Raw genomic sequence first — 6672 nt, forward strand, 5'->3', positions numbered from 1 at the left:
TGTTTTCTTTGTATTTAATTTTTGATAGTTTGATTAGTATGTGTCTTGGCGTGTTTCTCCTTGGATTTATCCTGTATGGGACTCTCTGTGCTTCCTGGACTTGATTAACTATTTCCTTTCCCATATTAGGGAAGTTTTCAACTATAATCTCTTCAAATATTTTCTCAGTCCCTTTCTTTTTCTCTTTTTCTGGGACCCATATAATTCGAATGCTGGTGCATTTAATGTTGTCTCAGAGGTCCCTGAGACTGTCCTCAGTTCTTTTCATTGTTTTGTCTTTATTCTGCTCTGCAGTAGTTATTTCCACTATTTTATCTTCCAGGTCACTTATCCATTCTTCTGCCTCAGTTATTCTGCTATTGATCCCATCTAGAGTATTTTTAATTTCATTAACTGTGTTGTTCATCATTGCTTGTTTCTTTAGTTCTTCTAGGTCCTTGTTAAATGTTTCTTGCATTTTCTCTATTCTATTTTCAAGATTTTGGATCACCTTTACTATCATTATTCTGAATTCTTTTTCAGGTAGACTGCCTATTTCCTCTTCATTTGTTAGGTCTAGTGGGTTTTTACCTTTCTCCTTCATCTGCTGTGTGTTTTTCTGTCTTCTCATTTTGCTTATCTTACTGTGTTTGGGGTCTCCTTTTTGCAGGCTGCAGGTTCGTAGTTCCCGTTGTTTTTGGTGTCTGTGCCCAGTGGCTAAAGTTGGTTCAGTGGGTTGTATAGGCTTCCTGGTGGAGGGGATTAGTGCCTGTGTTCTGGTGGATGAGGCTGGATCTTGTCTTTCTGGTGGGCAGGTCCACGTCTGGTGGTGTGTTTTGGGGTGTCTGTGGACTTACTATGATTTTAGGCAGCCTCTCTGCTAATGGGTGGAGTTGTGGTCCTGTCTTGCTAGTTGTTTGACATAGGGTGTCCAGCACTGTAGCTTGCTGGTCATTGAGTGAAGCTGGGTCTTGGTGTTGAGATGGACATCTCTGGGAGATTTTTGCCATTTGATATTACGTGGAGCTGGGAGGTCTCTTATGGACCAGTGTCTTGAAGTTGACTCTCCCACCTCAGAGGCACAGCACTGACTCCTGTTTGGAGCACCAAGCGCCTTTCATCCACACGCCTCAGAATAAAAGGGAGAAAAAACAGAAAGAAAGACAGACAGAAAGAAAGAAAGAAAGAGGATAAAATAAAGATAACACAAAATAAAGTTATTAAAATAAAAAATAATTATTAAGAAAAAAATTTTTTTAAAGTAAAAAGAAAAAGAAACAAAAAAATGGATGGACAGAACCCTAGGACAAATTATGAAAGCAAAGCTATACAGACAAAATCTCACACAGAAGCATACACATACACACTCACAAAAAGAGGAAAAGGGGGAAAAAATAATATATCTTGCTCCCAAAGTCCACCTCCTCAATTTGGGATGATTCGTTGTCTATTCAGGTATTCCACAGATGCAGGGTACATCAAGTTGACTGTGGAGATTTAATCCACTGCTCCTGAAGCTGCTGGTAGAGATTTCCCTTTCTCTTCTTTGTTCATATAGCTCCCAGGGCTCAGCTTTGGATTTGGCCCTGCCTCTGCGTGTAGGTCACCGGAGGGCGCCTGTTCTTGGCTCAGACAGGACGTGGTTACAGGAGCTGCTGATTCGGGGGCTCTGGCTCACTCAGGCCGGATGGAGGGAGGGGTACAGAAGCGGGCGAGCCAGCGGCGGCAGAGACCAGCGGGACGTTGCACCAGCCTGAGGCGCGCTGTGCCGCTGTGCGTTCTCCCGGGAAAGTTGTCCCTGGATCACGGGACCCTGGCAGTGGCGTGCTTCACAGGCTCCTGGGAGGGGCAGTGTGGATAGTGACCTGTGCTTGCAGGTCACTTGGTGGTGGCAGCAGCAGCCTTAGCGTCTCATGGCCGTCTCTGGGGTTCGCGCTTTTAGCCGCGGCTCACGCCCGTCTCTGGAGCTCCTTTAAGCAGCGCTCTTAATCCCTCTCCTCACACACCAGGAGACAAAGAGGCAAGAAAAAGTCTTTTGTCTCTTCGGCAGGTCCAGACATTTTCCCGGACTCCCTCCCAGCTAGCCGTGGTGCCCTAACCCCTTTAGGCTGTGTTCACGCAGCCAACCCCAGTCCTCTCCCTGGGATCCCACCGAAGCCCGAGCCTCAACTCCAGGTCCCGCCCGCCCCGGCGGGTGAGCAGACAAGCCTCTCAGACTGGTGAGTTCTGGTCGGCCCTGATCCTCTGTGCGGGAATCTCTCCGCTTTGCCCTCCGCACCCCTGTTGCTGTGCTCTCCTCCTCGGCCCCGAAGCTCCCCGCCTCCGGCACCGCAGTCTCCGCCCGCGAAGGGGCTTCCTAGTGTGTGTAAACCTTTCCTCCTTCACAGCTCCCTCCCAGTGGTGCAGGTCCCGTCCCTATTCTTTTGTCTCTGTTGTTTCTTTTTTCTTTTGCCCCACCCAGGTACGTGTGGAGTTTCTTGCCTTTTGGGAGGTATGAGGTCTTCTGCCAGCGTTCAGTGGGTATTCTGTAGGAGTTGTTCCACGTGTAGATGTATTTCTGGTGTATCTGTGGGGAGGAAGGTGATCTCCGCGTCTTACTCTTCCACCATCTTCCTCAACTCCCTATGCCTCTTTATCTTTACTTCTGTATCTACTGGATCTGCCGAAGTTCCAAAGGTGTATAACAAATGTTCCCACTACAAATTTGATTCTGTCAGGGGTTTTGCTCTTGTTGTTTGTATTTTCTGATGATTTTGTTTTCTATATTTTAGTGCCATGTTCATTGGTGCATAACTATTCATGCCAGTATATTCCATTATGGATCACACACTCCATCGCTATAAAAGGTTCCTTTTTGACCTGTTTAACACCTTGTATTCCAATTTCCTGACATTAATAGAGATCCCTCTGGATTCTTTGGGGTTTCCTTGGCCTGTATACCTCTGCTCAGTCTTATACTTTCACCTCTCCATGTCACTTTATTTTAAATCTGTTCTCTGTTATCACTTTAGTAAGCTCAGTAGTGAATCTGTGGGCCTACAGGCTCTGATTAAAGAATCTTCTCTCTTCTACACTGTATCTACTGAGCCTTGTCTTCTTAATAACATTAATTCCCTATATATTTATAGCACACTGCGGCCTGAAAAATCACTTTCTTACCTATTATCCCCTTAATCTTCCCAACCACCTTTAAAGCAGAAAGAACAGATATTGTCACTCATGGTGAATCTGAACATACAGTGCAAGCTGTTCAAGTGTTATAGTCCCAGGTGTAAATTAGCTCAGGTGCTTCAGCAACAAACTACTTCAGTGGAAGGAAGGTGGGTCAGACAAACATGCAGATCGGGGAATAGGGTGACTCCTAGAGTGTTGTACCTTTCCTCTATTTTCTTAAGTATAGAGAGGTTTAGCCTTTTATTCATTCAGAAAACATGTATTGAGCACGCTGTATATTTAGAACTTTGTTAGGCAGTGGGAACACAAAAGTTGAATAAGACATCGTCCCTGCTCCATGGCACTCACAGTAGTTTAGTGGTTCTCAAATCTGGCTGATTGTCAGAATTGACTAGAAAAAATATTTTTGATTATGGGCTCCCTTGGTGCCCCTCAAGACACTCTCAACAACCATAGGGCTAGAACCCAGAAATCTGTTTTAAAGCTCCACAGTCCCAGACAGAATTGAGAACACTGGACATGCAAGTGAAACAATAAACTACCGGTTGGTTCACTTAGAAATTCTTACAGTATTTTTCCTTATAGCAAGTCATTTAAGTCTCACAGAGAGGCATAAGTGGGTTATATTCACTTATAAAATTGTAAAGCAAAGTCATTTCCCAAATCCACAGCCAGTGAATGATGAAGTTGAGCCTGGAACAGAAATTCATTTCTCCAAGTCCTATACTCTTTACTCTCCATCACACCTTATGAAACCAAAGAAAGGAATGGTGGTACATAAACAAAGAGCTGAGGAGGAAAGAGAGAGATTCCTATTCTTATTACCAAGAGCCTGGCCAAGAGCCACAGACACCACAGTATCTGGCTATAATAAGAGCTCAATAAATGTTTTTCAATTGAAGTGAAGGTCTTGTGCCTACTACCAATGGAAAAAGGCCAAGCTAAATTAATGCTGCAACTTCCCAAGCCCAGAACCCAAGCCCTGGGATGATGATAAGAGCCAGTCAGTCACTCCAGCTCACCGAATGCCAGGTACTGTTAAAATGTTACATTAAATATTAAATACACGTTACATTAAATATATATGTTACATCAATATATATACATACATACAAACACAAATGCACATACACAAATAAAGTTTAATCCTCACAATAACTTTATGAGATGGGAAACATTATTAACCCCCATTTTCTAGGTGAGAAAACTAAGGGACAGAGAAGTTAATTAATTCATCCACAGTCACAAAGCTAAAAACTATTAGAGGCAGAATTTGAAGGCAGCTAGTCTCGGCCCAGACACCACATTTTTAACCATTTCACCATACAGGACCTCTGTACTATATTGGATTTCCAGACTTCAGCCATTCTCACGGTCAAATTAAATTAAGGCAGTTTCAGGGTCTATAATTTTTTTTCAGTTGTACCATACTCTCCACAACCCTGAATCATTACTCAGCTAGGAGAATCACATTTAGTCACATCCCTTTGACCTTGGCCTGATTTCAGTACACAACAGGCTATGGCATGCACACGGGCAGGGTCCCACCTACGTGTCATGTAATCTCTCTGCTTTTTTGCCTCAGGGATTTCTCCAAAACCACAGAAGGCTGCTCAGCCTTAATTCAAGTGCAGCCTACTGGTCTGAGGACATTTACACTCCCAGAGGCAACCTTTATCCGGTGGGGGGTGGGGGTGGGGGTGGGGCAGTGAGAGTTAATGGACAGATGCCAGGCACATCTCCATAAGAGGGAGAATTCTGAGACAGGTTTCTCAACATGAGCCCTACTGACATTTTGGGCTGAATAATTCTTTCTGTTGCAGGGTCTGTCCTGGGTATTGCAGCATGTTTAGCAGCATCCTGGACGCCAGTAGCCCTTCCCAGTTATCTCCATACACCGCCAAATTCCATTGCGAGAAAAACCACGCAGTTGAGAATCACGAACTACGCGGATTGACAGAGGGTCCCCAAGGCATTAAGCCCAGCTGCCCACAACAGTGAGTAATTCAGTGACATAGTCTTTATTGGCTTTTCTCCCATCCCTCCTTTCTATAATACTTCATGGGGTCACCTTCCAAATAAACTTCTCACCTAAAAACTTTGCCTTAGGTTTGCTTTCAGGGGAACCCAAACTCAGATATTAGATTAACAGGTAGTCTTTAATTACATAAAAGATCCCAACCTATGGAAATTTATGTCACTAACCTCCTAAAAGTAAAATAAGACTCACATGTGATTCTAAGACCTTCAGATAAACCCTCATGGCTCACTGGAGACCTGGAGACCACACTTCCAGAACCACGGCCTGGATGGCGACACTGTGCAAGAGGAAACTTGCTTGAGTTCTCTCACTTCCATCAGGAGGGTGAGTCATGCCACATACCATGAATGGAGGACATCTAGGATTTTACGGGGTCAGGAGCAGTGGCTCTCAACTCATCTCTGACTTTTCTGAACCAGGATCACTGAGAGTGAGGTCTGAAACTGTGTAGTTTTAATAAAATATTCTTCGGTAGTCCTGATGTATGGAAGCTCACATCCATTCCAACCTGCCCATTCACAGGTGCGGGTTCTGAGTGAGGCTGATGGGGCAAGCAACTCACTCAAGGACCCACAGAAAAGATGAAGCTGAAGAATCAGCACTAAATCCCAAATCTGGACATCAAGGCCCAGCACGTGGCAGCTGTGCTGCAGCTGTGGACTCCCTGCTGTCATTGCTCCATTCCAAGGGACTGGGGCTGGGAAGGTGAGAGGTGGAGAAAGACGGCAGGAAGGTCCTGACTGCTGCCCTGCTCTGGAAGCTGCCCTTTGCAAGAACCCAGATGTTCTTTGATTCATGTCAGTTGTTTGCACAGAAAGTTCCTGCTCAGGAAACGAAGGTCATAAAAGCACAGTGCTAGGAGGCAATCCTTCACCCAGAGACCTGTTCCCCTGCCAAAATTCTGGACTCTACTTCCGTCTCCATTTCATAGCATTAAATACAGGTAATTTTTCACCTTCTTTGATCTTACCATCCAGGTATACTCTTTGTTCTTTAAAACTTGACTTCATAAAAAACATTTCCTTTCTTCTTTCCTTAGGTGAACCAGGCCAAAATAATTATAGAGTAGAAAGAGAATAAAGATGCATTAACAAAACTAATCTAGAACAGTACCAAGGGATACACCAAGGAAAGGAGAAAACATCCACTGCAACCAAATTATAAAGGGAAAATAATGACAGCTAGTTTTTATTGAGATACTAAGTAGATACATCTTATCTACTTGTCAGAACAACTTCATGACACAAGTTATTATTGTTATCATTCCTATTTTATAAATGAAGAAAACGGATCCCATAGAGAATAATTCACAAGCTCAAGACCATACAACCCACCAGGGAGATGAATCAAGAAGGTCAAGTTTCAGAACCTTACTTTCTTCAGAATTTCAGATATGCTTTCCTGAATACTCAGACTCTTTTCTAAGTCCCTGCACAGATCCTGTTCCACTGGGACACATTACAAGCATAGTTCTTTCT

General features: G+C 44.0%; 1 long non-coding RNA gene across 1 annotated transcript; it reads left to right on the plus strand.

Moving 5' to 3' along the window:
* The first annotated feature begins 1720 nt into the window (after positions 1 to 1720).
* On the plus strand, positions 1721 to 5541 carry LOC132522771 (uncharacterized). The gene is made up of 3 exons (XR_009541326.1): positions 1721 to 2198; positions 4977 to 5150; positions 5397 to 5541. It is a non-coding gene; the product is annotated as an uncharacterized LOC132522771 (long non-coding RNA).
* The last annotated feature ends 1131 nt before the right edge of the window (positions 5542 to 6672 follow it).

The sequence above is a fragment of the Lagenorhynchus albirostris genome, chromosome 7 (genome assembly GCF_949774975.1).
Source record: "Lagenorhynchus albirostris chromosome 7, mLagAlb1.1, whole genome shotgun sequence".
Taxonomy (NCBI): Eukaryota; Metazoa; Chordata; class Mammalia; order Artiodactyla; family Delphinidae; genus Lagenorhynchus; species Lagenorhynchus albirostris.